The sequence below is a fragment of the Corvus cornix genome, chromosome 1 (assembly GCF_000738735.6).
Source record: "Corvus cornix cornix isolate S_Up_H32 chromosome 1, ASM73873v5, whole genome shotgun sequence".
Taxonomy (NCBI): domain Eukaryota; kingdom Metazoa; phylum Chordata; class Aves; order Passeriformes; family Corvidae; genus Corvus; species Corvus cornix.
In genome coordinates this window covers 10417746-10443994 of record NC_046332.1, presented here as the reverse complement: position 1 = coordinate 10443994, position 26249 = coordinate 10417746, and the positions used below count along the sequence as shown (strand labels likewise).

At 37.5% G+C, this 26249-nt stretch overlaps 1 protein-coding gene and 1 long non-coding RNA gene across 2 annotated transcripts in view; one reads left to right on the top strand and one right to left on the bottom strand.

Moving 5' to 3' along the window:
- LOC104689419 overlaps positions 1-9226 on the bottom strand; it is a 28180-nt gene extending 18954 nt beyond the window's left edge. Inside the window, exon 1 of the long non-coding RNA XR_751799.4 lies at positions 8931-9226. This is a non-coding gene — a long non-coding RNA (uncharacterized LOC104689419). The remainder of the gene's footprint in view (positions 1-8930) is intronic.
- Positions 1-26249, top strand: part of ROBO2 (roundabout guidance receptor 2) — a 1042619-nt gene that overhangs the window by 85886 nt on the left and 930484 nt on the right. The window lies entirely within an intron of this gene.

Here is a 26249-nt window from a genome sequence, read left to right as displayed (position 1 = left end):
TAAAAAGCAAATTGGAAGTAAATTCAAGCATGTAGTCTTAAAAAGAGTACATTTCAAAAAAAAAAAAAAAGGGAAATTCTAATTGAAATCTTGTTTTAATAGACCAGATACTTCATTAGCTAGCATAAAATTCATGCTGTGTTCCTGACTTTATAATCCAATAGAAGATCATGAAACTAAATCAGTAATATGTCATTCATTGAATGACAATTCTATATAGTGTGGTCCCATCATAAACCAAAGCAAGGAAAATGCTCTGAATGTCAAATCAACCTGGAAATCAAATGGAAAATCTAACTACCCTTTTTTTTTTTTTGTAGTGACAGCATAACCGCTTTAACGACAGTAATATCACTCTCCTTCCTGAAGTGTGATTTTAACAGATATAGAACATAAAAGTGGACAGGATACAGCAGTGTAATGGGAAAGGACTGGGAAGATGTTGGTTCTGTGAGTACTGATCCTGTTGAGGTGACAGCAGGATGCTTATTCTCCTGACTGCAGAAATGGGTTCAGCCCCTCTGGTATTATCAGAACAGTGGGTTTGGTTTGTCGTGCTTATTAAATCTGTAGGGGTGGAGCGCAGGGTTGCCACATGTATCCTCAGACAGCCCTGATTACAAGAGACTTCTTACTTTTTTCACTCTCCTTTTCAGCACCTTTGTATTTTCCTGTCTTTGTCCTTCTCCCAGTTAATCTATCCATAATTACTTTTGCTCCTTTTCTGCCAGTTTTAGTAAATCCATACCCAAGTCTGGTGTTTCTGACACAGTTACTCAGGTCATCTTGGCCTTATGGTATCACTGAAAAGGTGACCCGGGTACTACTGGCTGTGAAGGACAGCTTTTAAATGCTCTGTGTTCCCACTTTGATTGTCTGTGCAGTTTTTCTTATGTAAGAACCCAACAACCATCTATGATGGTCAGAAACTATCTTATTGCTGTCTGAGACAACGAGAACCAAATATCTGAAGGGCAAGTTCTACTAAGGGCAAGAAGATGGAAAAGCCCAAAATATCAGTGTTCCCCGTCAAAGATTCTGTTCTTGAAAGGTGACAAGCCCTGCAAGCAGTGGAATCTGACAGAGGCCTTCAAGCAGCTCCCTATTTTTATTTCATCTGCAGTGCCAGGAGCTGCAGTGGTAGGTTTGTGCTAGACTTCAATTTCCAGAGATGTCTTTGATTTCAGGAACTGAGTTTCATCTGTCAAAACCTAGACACTGAGGTTCTTGAGAAATTCTCTGTGGGAAATGAAAGGCCCAGTAAATTGTTTCAGTGCAGGAGCTTCAGTGGACCTGACCATGCTGACATGGGGTCATCTCAAGAGTAAAGCCATGCAGCGATGCTGTGCCATTCCATACTGCATCCCTACCACTGTTATCTTCCTCCCTGGAATATTGTTCCTCTTTTGGTACTCATTTTAGTGTAGCTTGTTGCTACACTAGAAGGGTCTCCTGAGCCCCAATTTGGGGTATTGAACACTCATATCTGCTTCTAAAGTTTACTCCAAAGGGAAAATGAAATTGGACCTAATAAAGAAATAACTAAAATGAAATTGCATGCATGTGAAGATTTTAAACCTAAATTCATGGAATGGTGAATAATTATTAATTCCACAGTGAAACTGGAGTTCATTATAAGGTAACCATAAGATCAGGTTCATGTATTCTGCATCTTGGAGGCAATGCACTAAATGCTTTTGGTGTCTTTTAAATGTGTTGTCTTTAAGGTGTCTATTAAGGATTGAGTACCTTGCTTCCTATTCTTTAGGCATAGATAATTGATATGTAGGGTAGAATTTAATTTTAAGTTGATGATCTTCAATTTTTAAACTGTTTTCAAGTGATGTTTTATGAAGCCTGGAAAGGAACATTGTTTCCCAGAACTGCTGTGAGTTCAGAGTTTAGGAGGATTACAGAATCAGGTCATGACTAAAAATTATCATACATCATTAAGAACAGGTTTTGGTGGTAATCTGTCTTTATAGGTACTGGAAAGTTCAGTGACTTTATCTTGCTTTTGCTAACCTCTTCATTTCAGAGTGGAAAACTTGGAATATGTTTCATTTTTGAAGTGATGGTCCTTTCTGTTGTGATTGGACCTTATATAGATACATTCTTATATGTATATATGCAACTTCAAGAGTGTGTCTGCCAGAAATGTGGTGAAAATTAACAGAAGAGTGTGCAAGAATATGCCAACGTGTGGTCAACGCATAGGAAACAATTTTAAAGACTAAGCAGATTAGAAAATGCTACTTCATTTTTTTGCAGTGTAGAGAAATTTCATTGGGTCCATGCAGAGGTGTCATGGTAACTTTTGCTATTACCTTCTTATGCATTTGTGTTAAGAAAATTTCACTAAATGATTCAGAAAAAATTGGTATATCAGAAAATATTTAAAAGGAATGTCTTCCTAGACATTTGTTATTTAAGACTAAAACAATAACAACCATCGCTCCCTTCTAACCCACCTATGGGGGTAAAAAAGCAGATACTGTAGATAAATATTAGAAATACTGTCAAACATTAGAAGGAAGGAGATTTCATTCTCTGGAACAATTTGTCTATGCTAAAAATCAAACTCTGAAGACATAATTTTGTGCTGTGTTGCTGCTAAAAGCATGTCATCCACCATGACAACTTACCACTTAATACATCTGTATGAAACAAAGATGCTGAAACCTGCATTCAGATGTCATAAGGATTTCTCTGCAGAGTCTGACAATTAGAGAGAAACATATAGTTTACAATGGTCACTGATGCTTTATCTTCATTAAAGGTTTTTTTACAATTAATTTATAATTTGAGTGCAAAAGGATAAGTGAGTTCTTGATTCTGCTAGCGAGTCTGCGAAGGGTAATTCCATTTATTTATGGAAAAAGTAAAACAGTTAGACATTTTAGAACTTCATTGGGGCTAGGCTTTTGTTCATATGGCATAGTGCAGTGCTACGTATATGCGTGTAGTTTCTTGAGACTCTAAAGTGGTACACATTGGGGAATTCCACCCCCCCCCCCCCCATTTATTATAGCTCTAAAAAATATAACATGAATTTAAAGAAGCAAAATAAAAAATGAGGAAATGTATACAGAAGAGGGACATTTTTGCTTTAATTTGAGAAAAAGGTCCCAACAGAGTTAAGGGCCAGGAGAGAAATGTAGCGGTTTAAGTAGCCTTAGGGGTCTAAGTCCTTCTAATGTTTCATGTATTAAAGTCAGAGAATTGAGAATTAATTCAAACTAAATGTGGCAAAACATGAAAATATAAGAATCTAACTTTATTCTTTACTAATGCTTTATGGTAATTGTATAGCTTGATATCTCTGATCTCAGATGAGATGGATTTAAGAAAAATACAGCCCAGTTTTTAAAAGAGATCCCTCATGGTCTGTCTTTTTACTACATGTATTTTCCTACTGAAATGGCCTTTAGGCATTGCAGAAGTGCAAATAATTAATAACTAGCATTACTAAAATATGAGGCAAAGAAGTGTCTGTCATACAGTTAATTTTTTGCAAACTATAATTACAATATTTTAACACTGATTGTAATTACTTGAGCATATGGTGAGAAATAGGTAATGAAACTGTTTTTTAATTGTGGTATAATGAGTTTCTGGATGTTCAATGCTATTTCCACTGGGATACCAAAAATTTAAGAAGTGAGAAGAAAGAGAGAAAAGGAAAAAAAAATTTCTATCTTTGAAATGAAAGAAAACAGAATCTAAGAACAGTTTGTAGCTTTTTTAAAAGAATCTTCAGGTCATCTTTAGGTAAGGTTGTTGTATAGGTTGAGTATGTTTGGAGAATTTGGAAATCTGTTTGTCTTAATATTTTGCAAGAAAATTAGATTTTCTTCCATTCAGAATATATATAAACAGAGAGATACTTTCTTCTCTTGTATTTGGCTACGCAGATGAATTGTTTAGTAGTTATACCTCTGATGGACCCTTCATACTTGACTCTTTCCCAGCTTTTACACAGTTTTTGCACTGCCTAAGCCCATAAGTACCCCAGTGATTATTCTCCAAAACCTTGTTACACTTTTCTGTGCTCAACAAAGACCTGCCTACTGTGGTAAATCAGTAATAATTACTAGAGGTGCTACTGTAGGGCTTTGATGGTATGGGCTTAGGGTTGGTATTGACAAATGTCCAACATACGGGGCAGAGCTTGATTTTATGCCTCAGCATAGCTTTTTTTATTTTCTCTTACTTCGTTTGGAAGAAATAAGACAGATTTTTAAATTTTTTTTTTTTAGCCAAAATTTGAGGGGACATAAAGGATTCATAGCCTGATGTGTGTTTCTTCCCAAACTCTGAAAATGTTGTAGTGGCACATATCTCAACTCTGTGATAGAAATCATCTTTATTTAGCCTCTTCCATCTGAAATATGCAAGGAAACAGTGACTGTCATTGCCTATGATGCTCCTCAGTTCCTTCCTCTGAATCTATATTGGCTCCTGTACCCAGGCATTGCCTGGACCCCTCAGTGCTGTAGCCGAAATTCTGGTCAAGGGAATATTCTTTTGTTGTAGAGTTAGCAAGCCATCCCCCATTCAGTCAGCCTGCTCAAACAAATAGTTTTTCATTAAAATGACATTGTGCACTTCCCTCCCCACCACAAAGTCAGTATTACTCACTAAAAAAAACCATTTAGTTCTAGACATATTTTTCTACCATACTCTACAAACCTATTCCATCATTTTTTGTAACTGCTTTCCTTTGCTACAGATGGAAAGACTTCTTTTTTTTACCGACTTAACTATGAATAATATTTCTTTAAAAATAAATGTTTTTAAAGCAGAAAAGTAAATGGATTTTTCTTTTAGTGTATGTCCATAACAAGCTCTTTACATTTCAAAATGGTTGTCAACATATCACTGCCATGCTTGTCACAGCCTCTCTAAAGCTGTTAGAGTCAGAGAGTGATTTTTCTGCCAGAAGAGCCTGGCAGTGATTACAAGCCTAGTGATACTTCTGCTGTGCAGAAAATTATTATTGATGGTGATAAGGATAAGCCTGATGAGGGAAAAGATGTTGGGCTGAGTAATGTTAGGAGGAGGTGGGGGGAGGGTTGAGTTTTTAGCACTGAGCCGCCCCTGGACATGTCCAGCAAAAAAATAATACCTTTTTGTAGGACACCTGGTACTCAAATCGACAGTCTTAATCCTCTCCTGGTTTTTCCTCACTATTTTAAATTATTTTTCTAAACAGTCTATTAATAATTTCTAGAGTATGTTGATGGTATCAAAAGAGAAATGTCAAACTTGTTTAAGAACGGGGAGTTTCTCAAAGATAATGAACAATGGGAAGGTAAATATTTAAGATTAAAAATTCCTAATGGTTTTCTCCCTGCATGTAGCTCACTGATGATTTTTCTGTGTACTTATTTTAGTATCATACTTGATACTTGAGTTTAATTCCATTTGGAACTCTTGGTTTCTCCTCTATGATTGTCTGTAGTGCAACTACCTTCTCAAGTGGTAGTTTTCTATAGATCTCTGTTTTCAGCAAAGTAGGCTCTAAGGTTTCCATAGATCAGATCTCTTACAAGCATGGGAGTTATGGCTGTGTCTAGCAGGAAAGCAAAGCCAACAGTTGTTGAGAGGCCCAAGTGTGTTACTTCAAAGTACCTACTTGAAAGTAGCTATTGGTGTGCTTTCAATTGTTGGCAATAGAATTCACCCAGTGCATCAGCTCTTGAATTTACTGCTGAGAGCTGTAGGAGCTTGCAGTGTTTTGGTGAGACATCACTGCTTTTCACTCCTGTGTACCATAAAAGCTTTCATCATGCTGCATATAAAAGGACCAGATTCAGTCCTATTGTTTTCCCTGCCCTCCCTGACTCATACTCGCTTGGAATGAATCAAATAAATATGGAGGGAACTTAACTGGGTACTCTTTAGTTCTATGTATCTGAGATACCTCTGCCTTTTAATGTGAGGCCTTGAAGAGGGCTAAAATGTGGAAAAGCATTCTTAAATTTTAAGAGGAGAAGCAGGAGGAGAAAAAAAAAACCCCAAACTTAAAGCTTGCCAAAATCAAATTTGCTGTTAGTATGCAGGCACCAAGGATATGTCTTTATTAGCAAAAAATATGGTTTAAGTATAGTTTGAGAACTGGTCTTTGATTTGGTCACTTTATTAACTGTTAGGATGATCTATGGCATGATTTTGGTCCAGGCCTCATCCCTGGAGGTGTTCAAGGGCAGGCTGGATGCAGCTCAGGGTAGCCTGGTCTAGTGGAAGGGTGCCCCTGTCCATGGCACAGTGGGGTTGGGACTAGATGAGCTTTAAGGTTCTTTCCAACCCAAATCACTGGATGCTTTTCCAGAGGTGCCTGAGGAATTCTGGGGGTTGTAACAGTCTGGGGCTGTCCTGGGGCCAGTGTGGCTGTTGCTTCTGTGCCTGGGGACCAGGGGCCTTAGTGCAGCGGGCATGAGAGAGGTTGCATGGGGCTGGAGAGCACAGATGTATGTGCTGTTATGGGTGAGGCCCAAATGCATTGTTTTCATCCTTTAGGGATTTCTGTTTGGGATACCATGTGGTAAACCTGAGTGTCTGCAAACAGAAGTCATGGTAGGAGTCAAAAGCAGCACAGCCTTTTTTGGGTTTTTAAAATAATTTTTCCTGCAGAGCAGTAATCCTTTTAGTACTGGATGTAGAGGAAACTTGCTATGTGTGGATAGATCATAAATGTAATATATGTGAACTTATTTGTAATCTCTCTGTAGGGAGTTGTGTTGAATACAACATCCCTGAAGTCTGTGGGGAGATGACATCTATGGTTTTAACTAATATCTTTTACATGTGTGTTCTTCCATGCCTAGCAAAATTTCAACCAATACTGGAAGCAAAGGGCATTTACAATAAGAGGAAAAAAAAACAAAACAAAACCAACCCAAGATATGCTAATAGGAACCTCTTGGACCATCTACTTACACTTACCTACATGCTATTTAAAAATCTATTGAGCTGTGCCGAGCATCAGACTAGAAGGTCATATTCTGATGTAAGGTGAGCTGCTGAAGTTTTTGCACCTGAAATTTCTTTTTTTTTTTTTTTTTTTTTTTTTTTTGTTTAAAAGAAAACAAGACAGTGTAACAAGAGGAAATCCTCAGCAAAAGTGTATCTGAGGAGCAGCAATGTTGGGGTGCATTATGTCATGTGTGCTGTGCCATGGGCTCCTCCTATGCTGTGTCACCCCTCGCTGTCTCTGCTTACTTAGGATGTGGCCATCACCCCACAAACAGCACAAGCCAAGAATAAACACTGACCTTTAATGCAACCTCTGCTCCTTTCACTCTGTCCTCTTTGAACCTGAATAAACCATTTCAGTTCACTGAGTGAGCAGAAAGCAAACCTGAACTTACAGTTTTGTGTCAGTATCTTGGCTTAGCAAACTCGGAGAGCTCCTCACAGATAAGTGCCAGGGACAGAAAGCAGGATCACAGCAGTGGCTGGGAGGCTGCCTGTGGCTGCCAAGGAATCACAGCCTGGAAAAAGGCAGTTATGTCTTCCTCTCCCTGTCTATTAGCAGATCTGGGTCTTCACACTGCATATTAGAAGTTTTTTAGTTACTTCTGGTACATTTCTCAGTCCCCTCTCTGTATGAGCAGTAGGAAAATCCCATCCTTCCATCTCCAAATGAGAATTTGAGACCCAGTCAGTTCCAAACTTGCCTGACAAGAACAATACCTTTTTAGTTGATATATAAGAATATATGTACTAAACTGCTTTCTTGAAAACGTAGTTGGTGGGTGAGAGTCTGATATATTTTTAAATAAGTTTATTCTGTATCTCTCACAGTGATAAAGCAATGTGACTGATGTGAAATAAATAAAGGTCTACTTAGGATTGCATCCATTGGAGATAATAGATAAATCTTTGCTCTGAGCCCCATAATATTATTTCAATTCTATAGTAAATATTTTCAATTTCAAAATGAGCTTCAGGGGAATCTCTTGCAGATACAGTCTCTTGACTGCTGAAAGGATCCAATCAACTAGATACAATGTCTTATTAAAAACTAATCTACAGGCTTGTTCTTCCAGGAAGAGAAGGAAAATATTTTTAAAGAGACAAAGCCCAAATATTTATGAAAAGTCTGTTTTATTCCCTTTTGATGTGTCCATGCCATTACTGCATTTGTGAATAGTAAAGGACAATAAATAAGTAGCCACCTAACTTATAGCCGTTGCTCTGCTGTTGATACCATTTGTGTGTGTGTAGTGGACAGGGCAGGTACCACAGATCATTCAGGAGGAAAGTTATTGAAAAAACCCACCACCTGCAAAATTGGAGTGACTAAATCTGTTTGTTAACAGTTACTAATCAAGTATATGCTACGGTGCTGCTTTAATATCACATACATATCTGACAAGATATCTTGTAAGTAAGTCTTCGTTCAAGTTTTCTTTTTGTGATAAATACTATTTTAGAGGAAGCTCAACTGCGTATTTCATGCAGCAGCTGACCTTGCTCCTGTTTAATGAAATCTATTTGAGCAGGAAAAGTGACAGAATGTCTTTAAAATATAAGTAACAATAGGGAAAACTTAGATTTTAGTTTGCATTAAAAACTCACAAAGAAAGTTCTAATATAGATATCTATATATATCTATATATCTTTTTATCAGGTACAGACTGTTGTAGTAGAGTATAATATATCATAATTACAGTATCATATAGTATAATATAATAGAGGAAAGACTGCTGGGGTTTTGAGGATAACAAATGGAATTCAGGTTTGATTAGCTCTGGTTTCATTAGGCTTTATAGGTTGCTAAGGAAATACTCATGTAAATGCTAATGTATATTAAAAAGTTACTAGCCTTAAAATTCCTCTATCTTGCCTTTTTATCAACATGACCTGCTACAAAAAAGTGTTTAGCTAAAGGATGTTCACAGAAAAAGAAAGTTCCGACTTACTGCTTCATGAAGAAGGTCTGCGGGTGGAAGACGTGCTAAAAACTTGTCTTCCTTCTCCCTTGTAAGTTGTCAGCAGGCAGCTGATCCATAGGGTAGAGACAGCTATACCAGCAACACTGACAGGGACAGCTCAGCACCCCCCAAACTCTTAGGGGAGCTGGCTCTGCACCTCTTGCACTGCAGCGCAGATTTTGGAGTTTTGAGATGCTCATGAGTGGGAGCTGGCAGCAGCTCCAGGTTTTGCACCCGTGCGTGGGCAAAGTGAGCAGCGTCCTCTCTTCCCCTGGCTTATGCTGTGGGGGCAGCAACCTCTTGCAGAAGGGTGGCAAAAAAAGACAGCTGAAGGCGATAATGTCTTTTGCTAGCACAGCTAAATTTGCGAGGTGCCGTTGCTCAGCACCCTCATTGCCAAGTACACCGTGCGTTCCGTCGCGGCTGTGAAACAGCAGATCCCTTTTTGGGGGAATAACATTCTCCATGGGCACAGTCGAACAGCAGACGTGGGCTTAGGGGATGTTTGCCATCCTGGCTACCCCAAAATGTTGTTGCATCCCATGTCAATCTGTGCCCAAAACTGTTGCCCTCTCCCTGAGAGCCTGTGGCCAGAAAGTGGAACCGGGGGCAGAGTGAGTGGAGTTCTAGCCCTTGACTGAGGTAATTGAGGGTCAGTCCACCATTTTTCCCTTTTTCCCCAGGGAGCTAGTAATATTTAACAATTTTGTATCTAAAAGTTTACTGTTATTTTTTGTCTGCTGTTATTTCTTCTTTTTTCTTTTAGTAAACTATTGTTTTTTCACTTACATCTACTGGTATTAGCTTTCCCTTAATGGTGGAAAAGGGTTGGATAAACTAAAGGGTAGGTAACTCATTTTAGAGTGTCCCCCTTAAATTGTCTTAAACCAAGATGTTTGCTTTCATAATTTAGGACTCCAAATAGGAAGGAATAGATTTTTTGATACTCTGTAAAATATTATCTGTGGTGTTTTTCTGTCATATGAAGTCAGTTCTAACTTGAGTTGAAAACCATTTTGCTTATTTTTACTGCATTTTTCATATTACAAGTAAATTGCACAGAAGATGAAGTCTCATTCTCATGGGGTTTAGATGCCCTTTTTTTAGGGAGCACAATTGCTTCTTTGCATTTAAGTACTTGGTGTCAGGGTGCTGGAACAAAGACATCCAAAACCATGGTATTCTGGGGAAACTGAGTGACTTTGAAATCTGAATTTAGTAATATTTATCAAGTCCTTACAAAAACAAGTATTAGTATGTGATTCTGAAATTATATTATAGGCATCACTCAAGTCTAAGTTGATATTAACTAAGTTGAAATCTTTTGATTGCCCACAAAACCACGGTATTTCAGTTGTTCTGAATGTAAAAATATATTTGAAGGTAATCCTTTCAGATCTGACAGACTAAGGCAGAGTGGTGCATGCTGCTCTGTCAGATAAGTGTTGTTTCAGCCTCGGTGAAGGAAAAGAGTTGTCATTTGAAGTATAGGGTGACTGACTCATCCCAGAGTGACTTGGTACAAGTTTTCTTCCTGTTCAAAAGCTCATCATGAAAGACAGAAGTTTTTTAAATTTGGAGGAATTTGTGAGGATTTCTAGGGCAAACTTAAATTTAGGGATATTGAAACTTCATTAAGTTTGCCAAACATTTGGCATTTGGAAATGGTTCAAGTAAATAAAAAGAATGTATCTGAAGTTTTAAAATGTTTTAGCTGATTTTGACATATTCTGTTTAGTGCTTTCCCTACATCTTGAATTGTACTTCCAAATGTAGTCTTATAAAATGAATAACGCTTTTAAATACTTTATATTCAGTGGTTTTCCTGTCTTCAGGAATTCACAAGCCCTTCTGTTTTCGAAGATACATATTTTCACTTCTAAATTTCATTCTTAATTCTCTGTAAATTCAAAATTTAAAATGGAGCCAGGCGAAGACACCATACTATGTTTTGCTGTCTGTCACTTAACATGACTTATTAGAAAGTCAAATGGGGAATAACTCTTTTAGGCAACTGTGTCATGGAAATGGGGCTTGGATTGTTTTGATTGCAAAACCTGTGCATCAGGAAGCAATGGAAACAGCACTCTCTTGGTAGTTGTTCAGACAGGTGGATCCATATGGTTGGCAGGCAACAGGTGTGCTTTTCTGGACTTGAGGCCTCATGTGAAATATCATTCTGTTTTGGAATTTGACCTGCTAAGAAAACCAAATATCAATACTAGCAACAAAACCCCACCAAAAAACGCTCCCAAAAAAGCTCTCAAAGAAACAAGGAAACAAAACCAGTTTAAAAAGCTACAAAAACCAAACCCTCAATAAACCAACAATATCAAACCCCTTTAAATACCACTGTTTTCCAGATCAAATGTATCTGAAAGTGCCTTACAAAGTTGAGTGAGTTAAAAATGAAGAGCCAGGTGTAGGAAAAAGGAACAAAAATAACATGAGTCTGCACCTCAGTGGAGTATTGGCAGGTGGCTGCAGGGGCTGAAGAAAAGTGGAGGAGCAGCAGGTAATAGAGGGGAATGCTATTATCCAGCTTGAGGTCTGCTCAAGGTGACTTTTAGAGACACGGAGAAAAGTTTTGATTTGCCTTCTGAAACAGACCCCAGGGAAATAGTCTGTTGCAAAGTGTTCCGAGGAATTGCTTCTTGTACCACAGAGTTTTGCATCGTGTACTTCTTGGGTTTGGGGTTATGAATAGTTTGATGCAGGGAAAAAATCATATGTTCAACCTTGGGCACTTTTCTTCATCCTAGGTCCTCAAGCTAAACGAAGGAAAAAGATTTTCTAGAAAAGCACAGCACAACTGATGCAGCCTAGGCACGAGTTTGTTGAGAGAAATTTTGAGGACATCGGCTGCAAACATTGTTTAACAAACACTTTAACAGTAAGAATACTATAAAAATGTGAAACTATTGGGAGAAACCTTGCTGTTAAATGAAGAACGTAATTTGATGATTGAAGAGGTCATAAAACTCTTCAAAGAACACTTTATAGCTCTGATTAATATAATTCATTTAATTAAAAAATATAATAGTAGAGGATGGAAAAATATCTTGAAAAAGAAACTGACTTTGAAGAGTTCTCCAAAATGCTAGCAGGAAACATGTTAAAAGAACCTAGAGGTTTATAGCCTGGCAAATGAGTGATACCAGGAGGTCTGTTCAGATTGCAGAAAAAGCTGAAAATAACAGGATGTATTCTAGTGCCATGCCTGTATTTTAAAAAAAAAAGAGAAGAATTTATCCAAAGCAAGGCCAGAATACCAGCCACAGCTATTTCTCATATAGCTGCTTCTAAATGTTCCCTTCATTGCTGTTGGAGCTTTGTTTTGGTCTAGTTGGGAGGTGTGTGAAGATGAATTCAGAGATCCAGCACACAATTCATACAACTGGGAGGAAGGCAAACCCCAAATCTAAACAAGACCAAACACAAAAGTAAAAAAAAAAACTCCCACCAGCAAAAAACACCTCAAAACACACAAACAGCAACAAAAATCCTTTTTTTTTTTTTTAATGTTTTTATTTAAGCAAGACTGGATATGAAAAGGTGTGGTTCAAACTATAGTAGATGTAAAATGGTTTGGGTTTTAACTAAATTTATTCTTGGCACATGAGCAGTCTCAGCCTGGTACACAAGAAGGGTTGAGAAGCTGCTGTGTCATTGCCCTTTATGCAGTAGTCTGGAAATGAGCATGCTCACTGGGCATGGGATCCGTCTCCTAAACAGGCTGCTAAAATCATCAGTCTGTTTGGGTTTTTGTCTGAACGCTTGTAGTGTCCCTTTGTATAGCAAGAAAATATTCCAGCAGTGTCTGGAATCCATTTTTCAGGTAACTATCCTGAAAATCACCCTGAATAAATTAACTATTAGGATTAGGAAATTGTTCTTGAATGTCTGATATCAAAGTTTAAATGCACTTTGCCTTCATTAGAAGTGGGTAGGTGAACTGACTTTTAAAGCACTGATAACAGCATGCTGACGTGGGTTATTTTTTCAACACATTAGTTTAGGCTCAATCCTGAGAAAAAAGGAGTCTTGTGTTTAGATCTTGTTAGAATTGAAGTCTCAGCTGAAGAAGATTTATGCTAACTTGAATTTTACTTTCAGAGAGCATAGCATGTTATTTACCCTGCTTTTCCTTCACAAACAAAATAGTTACTTAGCTCAGCTCCTAGTATCACGTGTACTGGGAGTATGAAAGACATTTAATTATTGTTTATCTGCAATTGATGTCCACATAGAAGTATGATGACAAATTCCCTGGCTGATACTGATTGTCTATGTTACTTTTTCCAAAGACCTCAGTGTGGCTGCTCTCATACATTCCTGTGTAACTTAATGGTGCATCTGAGCCTTTAAACATATTGGCATAAAAATCAATAAATAAACAGAATGTAATATACAGCAAGAGACTAGACTTGAAAAATTGATGTATCCAGCCTAGAAACTAAAGATCCCTCTTTGTCACTGTAACAGGTACAGCCAAGGCAGGGCTATAGTGCTTTGGGGTAGAAACTGGTTTAGAAGATGTATTAGCTAAAGACACACTAAAAGTGATTAATTACTTCCTGGTGTCATATTTGTAGAATTTCTCTTCTGCAGGCATGAAAAACTGAAAAATGGAGTCCTATTCCCACCTGTGCTGCTTCTTGGTGTAACTTAGGAGTTGGCAGAGATCCACATATGGGGAGGCTTGTATTATTTTCACATTTAGTATGTGCATCATTCACCTGTACTTTGAAGCTCTCTGTGTTCAGTCTACTTGCACTGCTAGTCTTCATTTAGAAATGTTTAAAAAGAAAAGTTGCTTTTAAATTAATACTTATAAAACTTGGTGCCTTTTATAAGGTGCTTTGATTTTTAACTCCTTGACTGTAAAGGAAACCAAATTTCTAATTCTATCCATTCTGTCAAAGGCCTCAAAAGTGCCTTAGAACTTCATAATCCAGACTTTTGGTGCAGAGTTGCAACTGTTCAGAATAGTGATGGAAGTCCAGGAAAAAAATAAAGGTGTTCCTTGGGGAATCCTCTAAGTGATGAACAGCACTTTTCCTGTTATGCCTAGGTAAACAGATTTATTCATTCAGCTGGAATTAGCATTATGCATGAACCATGGGACAATGTTTTGGCAAGAAAGAGGCTTGTCGTGAGATTTCCAATAAAGAGTTGAGATGAACGATTGTATGATCACTTAATCTTGTGAAACGCAGCACAAAACACTAAATGTATTACAGCACGTGTTTAAATGATAACAAATCCTGATGTTAGACCTCCTAGAAAACAGTCCTTTCTTCACTCAGTTACTGCTCTTAGAAGGGATTTCTTTCCACTTTGGAGCTATTTACTCTTCCCTTTTGTTGTTGACTAGTGTGTTTTGATACATGCTTTTAATTTTTTGGCTTCTAAATGCTTGCATTTATTTACAAATTTATGCAAAGAAACCCCCCCAAATCTGTATGAAGTAGAAATCTATATTGCATAACTATGCTATATAACATATAACATCTATATAATAATTACAAAATTATATGCACTGTATATTTTATATTGTTTATTACAAGAATATTCATAATCTAGTGTACAGCTCATAGGTAATATCATGAATCAAGTTGTAGAAATATCACATCCATTACAGAAAAAAATCTGCATCTCCTTTGTTGTTTTCAGGGGTACTTTTGGAGGGGGTTTTGCTAATTAGTAAGTGATTTACAAAGTAATAACGTGATTATCAACTTTGTGGAGAACAGGTAATAGGCAAGACAGCTTCAGTAAATGAGTGTGACTTCTACTTGCTGTTTAAAAATTACTTCTTGGTTTTGATAGGAAAGTTATCGCTGTGGCAGGAATTAAAGTTGGGATCTTCTAACCTGATTTCACAGAATCATGGGCTGGTCTGGGTTGAAAGGGACCTTAAAGCTCATCTAGTTCCAAAATCCCCGTATACTGGGCAGGGACACCTTCCACTAGACCAGGTTGCTCAGAGCTCCATCCAACCTGGCTTTGAACACTTCCAGGAATGAGTCCGCAGCTTCTCTGTGCAACCTCTTCCGGTGCCTTGCCACTTGCACAATAGGGAACTTCTTCCTTACAGCTGATTTAAACCTACCCTTCTTCCGCTTAAGGCACTTCGTCCTTTTCCTATCACTCTATACACTCCTGTGAAAAGTCCCTCTTGAGTTTTTTAGAAATGAATTTAAAAATTAAATAAAAATCTAGACTCTTGTAGACTTAAGTACTCAAATTTGGGTGTAGGGGCCTGAAATAAAATTAGTTTTGTATAACTGAGTGTTAGATATACTGAAATACTAGCACAAAAATTTGTGTTTGGGCTAGTATTTGAGTATTTTGGTAAATAACTTGCCATATTGGCTTTGTGTGTTTGCTCAATGTACACCTGTAGCTGCAAAATACATTTATATCATATATTAGTGGATATGTCTGCATAATCTTGTGGTGAAGGCTCTTAAACAGAGAATTATAAAACTACTCACATCCCAGCTGCTGCATATTCTCTGGGTGCTATTGGTCGTCCTTGTTCATGTCAAGTACCTCTGCGTACATGCATCATCCCCGTAATTTTCATCACATTAATGGGATTCATTAGCTATTTAGGAGGAAGAGACCTGTCAGATGATGTAGAGTAGAAGTAGATTAACTTTGAGGCTTTATTGGAAACGGTGAATTAGTGTCCTGCAAATTCCCTGTGAAGGTGTGTCTGGTGTGTGTATACAAAGTAAATAAGAGTGGTGGTGACTGAAGGCAGAACCTCTGCAGCTGGGCACACACTTTCCTTTTTGATTCCAAATGTAACTGCTTGGAGCAGTTCCTGTCCATAAGGATAGCCAAGTGTCAGGGATTTGATAGCTATGAAAGAGTAAAAATCCTGATAAAGGAAGTGCTCATATTGGCAGCTCTGTGTGGTGGCAGGGAGGGAGAAAGAAAGAAAATAGGTTACAGTATTTCAGAATGTAATTACAAAAGGTGATTTAAATTTGATTGTCTGCAAGAAATGCCGATAAGGGTGAATCTCTGTGCACTTGGAGATCTGAATGCTGAGGCCAGATCAAGTCTCTGCAGACTTGTGTGGAAAAGCACAGCTATTTCATGACCTCCTTCTCTTTCCCATTAGGCTCCTGCCTGGTAAAAGCAGGACATACTTTGAGATGCATTTTATAAATGCAGAAATGACCGTGTACTTTTCAGATACAGCTGAAAAAAAATTACTTCTGTTCATTCTTTGTGAGAAGAGATCAAAAAAGAAAGAATCTTAGGTAATCCCTTTAATTTAAGCAGAGCGAAGTACATATATGTGCCCCACTCAAATTTTTTTCTCATATAAACAACTTAGAAGAAAAAAGTCTTAAAAGGCAAGAGAATATGTTGTTGCATGTAAAAAAAGAATTCCTATTTTCTCATGCTGTAAATTCTAATTCTTTGAGACAAACTCAATTGCATTTTTTCTGTAGGAGCAGTTTGTGGTGAGTTGTGGCTTGTGAATAGGTTTTCCCTGCTTTTTTGTTTTTCTTCTCCTATTTATCTCCAGTAGTATTTATGATATGTCAGCAGCAACCTGAAGTTGTATAAAACCAAATCACTTCAAGGTCTTTACAATCAGAGTGCATTGGCTCTTTCACCCATACTCTGAGGAATGGCATTGCCAACATGCTCCACTATTTCAGCCTATGTTTACTTCAGCTTCTTTAGGCATTGTTGCTTGATCTCCATTATAAAACAAGTGTCCAGAAAGCTGACTGAAAAAATATTTGCTCCCCACTCCATCCTCCTCCTTCTTTATCTTCTCTATCTGTCCTTAACACCTGTAATTCCAGTTTATCTTAATGATAGAAATACCTGGTCTGGCAGCTAATCTAAACTCATATGTTCATATGATTTTTATTGGAAAAAGAAGGGCAGAAGTTATCTTATTGTATCTGAAAGTTTTTGTGAGACCCAGGGCTTGGAATGGAGAACAGAAATAAAAAGCAGGGTTTGGGTTTTGTGGGGTTCCTCTTGCTCACAGAGTGTACATGTAAAATAGGTGAGGTGCAGTAGTAGAAGACACTGGAGAGATACATGGAATTGTTACTGGTCAGCAGTTTAAATCTGCTCCTGCTAAAAAGCCAGGCTGATACCTGCTCAGAACAGGAACCTGTATGGAAAGAAGATATCCTATGCTAGATACATATTTCTGGTGAATTAATGCCGTACAAAAATGTTTTGCAGCTCTTGCAGGAAAGAGCTCTGTACTCACCAAGTAGAGAAATGGGATGTCTGTGTCTTTATTGGAAGGGTTTGTAATTCAAGCCTCAGTTTGTTCATAGCTGACTTCATTAAATTACAGACCTGAGGGATAGAGTGCAGCCACCTAAGTTACTGAGCTTAACTGTTGAGACCACTCAAATATCATCCTTCCATTGTTCCTTTGGTATTGATCTTAAGATTATGTACTTTGATTTTAACCACTTCAGTTCTATATTTGTTGCTTTCCCTTTCCTTCCTATTTATATTGTAGCATGCCTTTGGGCTCATTTTCTGATTGTTTGCATGAAATTCCTCTGTCTCCTGGGACGTTTGGATAAAATGTTTAAAAAAACCCACGAAACACATTCTCCTAGTTGAGGTACTTGTGTGCAGCAGTTGTCCTTTCCTTGTGAAGTGCTGGTGTTCCTGCTTGCTTTAGGTACTACTTCTTCCTTCTTGGTTAGGAACTAGACCAGGAAAGTTTTCGTCTGCTTTGCTAATCATGTTAAACAGCTTTGTATTAAAAGTTGTAAATATTGCTGTGCATGCCCTCTAGTAAAACTCAATGTTTACAGTAAATTACATTGCATGAGATTTCACTTTTAATTAAGCATGTGGTTCCTCAGGCTTGATATTAGAGCTTCTTTAAACTGCTGCACTTAAAGCTTGCTCAGCAGTACAACCTGTGGGGCTTTTTTTCCTTGCCATTGACAGCAAGCATAATCAATCCTTATAAGGAAGCAATTCTAAAGGTTTTTTTCTAGGAAAAAATATAGTTTGGAGCTTAAACAATGCAGAAAACTTGCTGCTACATAACAAGGTGTGAGCAAGCTTATAGGATAGAAAAATACAACAGATATCAATAACATCACTCAAGGAAATATCAGTAGATCTGAATGGAATGCTAAGAAAATGTGTTGTTCAAGCAATACTTTTGTGCAGAGGATACTGGGTAAAATATTGTTAACTAAAATGTATTATCTCTCACAAGTACATTTTACAATGCAGAGCAGAAGTTTGTATAAAAACTTAGTATTTTTCTTGCCAATAGCTTGGTACTAGTGAAATCAGAAATGTAGGGAGATATGAAAAATGAAGCAGCTGCTTCAGAAACAATTTTTTTTTTATTAGACCATGTAAAATGTGTATCAGTTGCATGAATAGGTTGAGAATCCCTAAAATATCTCTGAGAGGAAAAAAAACTCCACACTTTTGACACTGTTAATAAATATGAATTTAATAACATTGCTAATATATTTAATTTGTATTTGAATGCTAGTTTATGTCAAAGCAAAAATATGAAAAGTGGCAGGTGTTCTTATGGTGCCACCCCTATGTGACATACACGTTGTCTAATGTTACATTTAACGAGAGAGAAACAGGCCATCTTGGCATATAATCCTTGATTTTTATTTCTTTAACCAACTCAGTGATAAGATGCACTTTATATATCCTTTTACCTTTACACTTATTGATGCCTCAAATGTGTGCAAAGCCTAAATGACTTTGAGAGGAAAACGGGTACGTATTCCATGCAGACCTCTCAACAGTGTGAACTGCGTCAGTGACTGAAATAATGTGGTTGATTTAAATGCAGTAACTCAACCAGTAAGACCACTTGGTTTGGGATATTTTTTGGTGGTTTTTTTTTGTTTTAGGCAATCTTTCAATTTTGTAGGTTTTCTGGTTTGGTGGGTTTGGGGTTTTGTTTTTTTTTTTTTTTTTTGCATGTGTGAGGGGGAATTTTTGTAGCTGAAACATACCTCAGGCATGTAGTCTGGCTGTGTTTTGGCTTCCAATGAAAAAGTTTTCTTTACAGAAAGAGGTAAAAAGCAAAAGTAGCCATGAATGTGTTCAGAAATGAAATGGCTTGTAGGTCCTCACAAGGGTCTAAAGCTGGAACAAAGTACAGGAGACAAGTAGATATAATTTGCCTTTCCTTACCTCTACCGTACATAGACAAATTTGAAGGCTATCAACCGAAGGATGCTTATGGGCAACAAAATTTTGATAAAATTAAATTAGGTGTGGTTGTACTATCTGAAATTTAGTTTCTTCTAAAACTTATAGTATGACTGTTTTTGGAGGAGTATTATGGAGTCTTATTTTAAGATATCTCCTTAATGCATCTCCTACATTATGATGGGTTATTTTTCAGATTCATAGGCTAATGCAACAGGGTAACCCTACAGTGAAAGGCTCTGTACTTCTGATGTTCTGAAGGTAATTAGCTATTGCACTTTAGCTCATTACTTCATAGGTGATAAATTTCTTTGGGGAGAAATGCTTTTAAAGAGTTTGACAAGTTTAATTAATCTATTAAAACTTTGACTCTTGGATGAATTTACAAGAAACATCATCCTGTTTCAAGGGCAGCTCAGCTACCACCCTCTACAACCATGTCAAAATGGCACTAAGGAGCACAGAAAAGACTAATTTGACAAAGGAAAAAGGTATTTTTGTACTTGTACATCCTGAGTACAGGCACTATATACTCTGAACATGAACTTTTGGTGAACATGCAACAGAAGAAAATGCTGTCTTGGTACTGTCCATATAAAGTGGCAACAGGTAGTTAATACTCAAAGCAAAAGAAATTCTTGCAGTTAGATGCCATCCCTTTTCCACTGGGAATGGTATTATTGAATCTCAAAATCAAGGAAAAGAATATTAATGTTGTACTTGGAACGCAAATTGGAGTATTCAAAAGGCAAAGCCAGACTTTGGGCTTACTTAAACATTTGCATTCTGAAGTGTTTTAAAGTAGTGTATATTTTTTCTCTTTTGCCTCACTTGATGTACAAATTATCTTTAAGAAGCAGCCATTTGTCATTCTTGGTTTTTCTTTCTAGTTCCATATGTTCATTTCAGTTTCTAGGCTGCTGTTCAAATCCTGCTCTGAAGGTGGAATTCCAATTTTTTTCTGGATTTTTTCTTTACTACATGTGGTGTTTCTAATATCTGACTTAAAAATATTTCTTTTTTACAACAAGTCTGTAAGTCAAAGTAGTATAATTGTGGGTGTTTTGTTCAGTTATGAGGTGGTAAGACTGAAAGCCAGTGGGCACCCCTTTTGAATCACTGAAAGTATGACCACATATCAGTGTACTTTGCCCTGTGAAACACCAGTATATCAGTCAGAAATCAGGTGGCATTAACACAATTTTCTGTTGAGAATATTCAGGAGCTGGACATCAAGGTTTGGCCACAAATCAAATGAAGAAATTTTTCCAGTTTATTTTGGGGACTTTCCTAACTTTACACAGCAGAATCTAATTAAAGAACCCAATTCCTGAGACCTGCTTTAACTGTAGTCATATTTTTCTTTCTTCTTTTCAGTTTTACAATTTTTTTGTTTGTAATCATCATTCTCAACAGGAATAGCCATAATCCTTAATAGGAAAGAATGCTGTTGATATGTCTTATTGCCACACAGTTCTAATTTATTCCAAGGCAGTATCATTGGATAATGAAATGGAAAATGAGTTAGTTAATAAAAAAAAAAAAAAATCTGTAATTGTATAATTAAAGACTGTAATATCACAAGCGTAGAGAAGACTGAAGGTTCAGGGGAAAAAAAAAAAATCTTTTACCTATGTGACAGCTGGCAAACTTTTGTCCCACAGTCAAATTTCCTTACTAACATGAAAATGACCAATGCTGCAGAGTGGGACATGTCTGTTAACTTAATGTATATGTTTTATTAAGTAGTTTTGTCTATTTACAGGTTAAATCAAATAAAAGCTCAGCCAAGAGCTAAGCTACCAGCATTTTTTCACTTCTTGCTCCCTGCATGATGGATTTGGTGTGTACAGCTCAAGGTGAAATGTCTCTGTCCATTGAAACTTGTGCCTACATATTAACCAGAGTGTTGTGATTGCCATCCAAATGCCATCCCAAAATGCATTTGGAATTTTTTGGCTATTGATTGAAACTGGATACAAAACGAACAAGGAATCACTTGGTGGCAGTGGGGCTCCTAATGGGCAACTGACTCTTAAACTGTGTTCTAGCAGGACACAGTCCTATTGATCCAGCCCTGTAGTGTTGAGTGTGTGGGCACAAAAGCATGTGTGTGCAGTGGGGCTTGGCATGTAATTTGCTGATTTATCAGGAATTGTTTCCATCATAAGTGGTATTGTACTGCCATGGATGTAGGGCCGCAGCAGGAGATCAGTGTCCACCTCATGGACACTTGCTGCCCTTGAAAGAGGGGTAGAACAGAGGGGTTCCTGCAAGGATTTCTTCTATTTGCAATTCATGAAAGGCCGTTTGCTCCAATTCGAGTAAAGAGTGTTTAGCAGCAACAGTAGTACTTGCATACACCTCAAGGCAAAATATTTTCTTAGAGCCCTGGGTGTTCACTTTTAATTCTACTAAAAATATTTATCGCTTCTTTCACAATGTCCTTCTGCATTAGCTGTGTTTTGGAAGAAAGGGTAACCCAGGCAACCCAACACTCTAGCCCTTAGGCAGCCTGCAGGCAGTCAGCCTTTACAGAATGATAATAATAATAAAAGACCCCTCACAGTGCTAGCAGCAAATTCAACAGCACTTTTGAAAGGTGAAAGTCTGTACCTCTGAGGTAAAGCAGAGGGGAAAACAGGCAGCATGACTAAGTGCTATTTCTGTTAGGTTTATAACAGTGCCTTGGAGATTTAATAAAATAAGATTTTTAGATGATTTTGGAAACAGACTGAGCCATATAAGGACAGCGTCCTGAGATGAAGGGCCAAGGCAAGAAGTGCAGGAGAAGCAAAATTCTTCATGCTCTGTAGCAGCAGGGTGAGGTATTTATACCTGATGCTCTGCAGCAGCCACAAAGGGCTGAGGACAGCAGATCCTTCCCACTGGCTTAACTTAGTGGCAGGAGAGGCTGACTTGGTTGTGCAAAGCCTATTTGCAGTCTTGAGCTTGTTCTCACACACCATAGAAAGGAGAACTGTCTGGAGCAGGCTGAGAACAGGATGAGTAGTCCTCAGCTTGCTCAGGCAGACAATCCCTCCTCAGCAGGAAGACCCCACTAATTTTAGACATCAAGGCTTTCCTGGACAAATTTGCATCCACAGACTGAAAGGTTTTAACACTGTATGACAGATGACATCTATTTTATCTATTTCAATTTCTCTTACTAGTTTGAGAAATGTTTTCGCTGAGTCAGTGGAGAGGAGTGATTTCCCAGGAGGGAGTAAACTCTTCTTTGCCTTGGACAATAACTGATCTGGTGCCAGGGGGAGAAGGGACAGTGGAGTGTAAGAGGCCAGGGGAGCAGGAGCCTCATGTGAATGGACATAAAGTGCAGAAAGGTGTGAGGAGCAGCCCCTCAGTCCACAGAGGACATGGCAGATTTGTCTGGACCACAGAGACCTAGGCAGGGTTTACTAAAACTTGGAAAAAATACATTTAGAAACAAATGCTTGTCCTGGTTTGGCGAGTTTTCCCATCTTAAAATGGTAATTATTCTGATTAGTAGCCCACCAACTCCTTGTTTATTGTTTTTATTATAAAAGCCTTGAGATCTATTTTGATTAGATTTGTTCAGTCTAGAAAAGACTCCATAACTGAAAGCTTTGGCCAGCTGGGGATCTAGTCTTACCAGGCAATAGACAACAAACAGGGCCTGGAATTGCAGAAATAAATAGCTGTTCCCAAAGTGAGGGTTATGTCTTCCTTTGGGCTGGATATACTTCTTCCAGCCTTACTGCAGCATCTATTCTACACAGTGGACTTGAGAATTGCAGTTGGGACCCTGTGATTGTAGGAATAACTCTAAAAACGCTTTATTTTTGAAAAATATGAAACTTTGCACAACTTTGGATGTGTTGGCCTTGAGTTAGAGTGATTTTGTTAAGAGCTTCATAGCTTGTGTTCACACCTTGTGATTCCTGTGTTGGGAGTGGATGTTCACTTCCCTTAGATTTGCTAATGCCACTTATTATAAAAGGTAGGTTGGTAGAGGAATAATATAAGTTATTCCTGGCTGTTGGGGTTTTTAAAATTTATTTCAATGGTTATCAAGTTATGTCCAGCATTCTCAGTTGTTTCTTCAGTTAAGATAGAGAGGAGAAATGCACGTTTGGGAGAGCAAGATGGATCGCTGTGAGCATTAGATACCTAAATAAGGGTAAGGAGTTGCAACTATCCCATATCCCAAACAGAAAAAATTAAAAAGCTTGATAAATATCAGTTTGTTAGGTGAACAGGGCAGATTACCTTGTTGGAGAGATGGTGCTATATAGAGTATGATCTATTTTAACCCATCTGTAGAGGCAGAGGCCTTACCAAGATGGACCTATATTGATTATTTGTTATTTGGGTTTCCATAATTCCGTTTGGTCTTGTTTTTCCCTTTTACTGGCAAACCTTGCATCTAAATTATAATCTGCATTTTGCTCCTCTTCCTGCTTCTAGGGGGTTAAATTAAGTTTTCATAACCTTGTCTGCAGACTCCTGCTAAGAATGTTCATAGTGCAGAGTTGTTAGCACGGGTGAGGATGTCATCATATGCACGTGCAAAGGGGAAAGATGATGAGATCTTCAGACGTAAAATGAAATTTTAAGTTTTTTATGTTCTTGTTGGCTGTATGTATATTTGGGTAAAGGTAAGTTTTTCTACAAGGCTGCTGTAGCACTCGTGCCTGCACAGGATTCCGGGACCATTTCTTATGGAACCTTGTAAAGCAAAGAGCTCTTCAGACCCTTTAGTGGGTATATCTGTTGTCTGCCCTAACCCCACAGGCTTTTATTACATTTGAAATATGCCATGGCTCAAATTGAGGTTAAGGAGTTGCATCAGGCACGTTGTGGGGTTATTGGTATGTGTTTTTTCACTGCAAGAGATCTTTTTTTAACTTCTTCAGCTAAATGTATAGCAACTAAAAATGGAGCTGTAATTTAGTAGTCTAACTCATATTAGATGATTATTCTTCCTGTGGTTTTTAATAGATAAACTAAATGGATGACAGTTGTATGAATGTAACATTGTTCAGCAATGACAGATTTTTCTGTTCGCCTTTATGGCTGGTATATTATTTTTTGAGAAGCTGAGGCTTTGGAGCAACTTCAGATTCCTGATTGATAAAGATCAAATAAAGTACTAAAATAGGTATGAAAACTGACAGAGAATGTGAGTGGCATCAATTTCAACCCACCCCCTCCCTGCTTTAAATTGGTCTATGTGATGAACAAATGTAAGTTATTAAAAATCTGTGTGTGAATTTGTGTGTGTAAAAAAAGGAATGAAATAACACCAACCTCAGCTACAAATCACAGCAGATCACACACAAAATCTGCATAGAAACAGGGTTTCTTCACTTGAAAATATTGCCATTATTCATTCTATTTGTCTACAAAGATACTTGGAGTATGTGGTTTCTTAAACAATTATTTTAGTATGCTCTGTGTAGACCTGCAGTTAAACAAGAAATAAAGAAAATACTGATTTTGCTAGTAAAGCTAGACTAGACTCTTTTACCTCCACTATCTTGTTGGTACTTTGACTGTCTGAATGTCCTATCTAATAATCTTTTCTGGCCATATTTTACAATTTGTTCTAGCCAAGTAAGTCCTTTAGGATTACTCTTTCCAAAGGGTGAACCTAATAGAACCATATAAAGTACTCCCAGAAGTAAAGATCTACTTGTTCAGACCAAAGGAATAGCCAAGTTCATGCAATAGACACATATAAATGAAGGTAATAGCAGTCAGGGGCTCTGTAAAGTACAAACCATAAGACACGATCAGTCAGTGATTTTGCAGAGTTTAAAATTATATGAAGCAAGGATTTTCAAATGTCATTGTCTAAAGAGTGCATTACTGTTACAGAACATATGATTTAATACTTGTCTTTAATAAAAATAATCCTTAATAAAAATACCTTGGATGATTTTTTTCTTGTGTCTTACTTAAACTCCTGTCCTAGATAAGCACCAGAATGAGGGGAAACTGTAATGAGTCTCCTCAAGAATGTCAGCATTATCCTATACTTCCCTTATGTATATTACTGAGTGGTTAAACTGACTGTACATTTTTAGGAATATTGCTTTTAGGAAATGATTGTCATAATTTACTAAAGGAAGAAAAAAAGAACCCTGAATATTAAAACAGCATGATTCTAAATTCTTGGCCACTGTTCCTGAGCTCATCACAGAACTAAAAATCTGAGATCTTGTTTCTTTTATCTGTTTTAAGGGAGGGACCAGAATTCAAAGCAAGTCTTCCAGGGTCTGATGGTTACAAACCTCAATTTTTTTCCTAGTGAATACTAATTAGTAGGTGTATTATGTCTTCACAGACCACTATTTTATATCGTGTAACAATCAACTATGGTATTATTTCAAGCTGCTAATCCGTGAGCATCCCTTTCTTTGCCACTGCAGGTGAGGGGTTTTGATTTCAGTTTTGATTAGTTATTCACTTTACCTGTGCTGTCACCTAAGTAAGAACCATCACAGCCCAGAAAGAAGGTAGATAAAACTTCTTTCCAGAGCTGATGACGTTTTGTAGGTAACATGTCTGTGGATGAAACCACCTTACTTTTATTTTGGTGCTTTCTGTTCTTTTGTCAGACACTGTGAGTAGCAGAACTTGCCAAACAGTTACTGGATTCATATCTGGCCTCCATGTTTCAAAGAATAGCTACTATTTATTAGATTTCTCTATTTGAAATTAATATTGCTTGGGATAATGTGATATACAGGCATGCCATAAACTGCTACACCATAAATTATGAATAATTTGAAATAATTTATTCATCATTAGCAACTTATTTAAATCTGAGACTTAAGAAATCCAATGTATCATTGTAGAAAAGTCAAGAAATGATACATTTCTGTGGAATATATTGTGCATGTGTAGATTTGTGTTGAGATAACAGTGCTGTGATTTTAATCACACTGTTAATGAAAAAATTACTTTAACCACTCCTGCATGAAGAAATCATGGTACAAACCAAATCATACATGCACTGCTGTCGTGTGTGTGCTGGTGTGCACTGTCTTCTCTCAAATGCATTGATGAAAAGGGAAGACTAAAAAGCGGCAAATGGTTTTGGTGGGA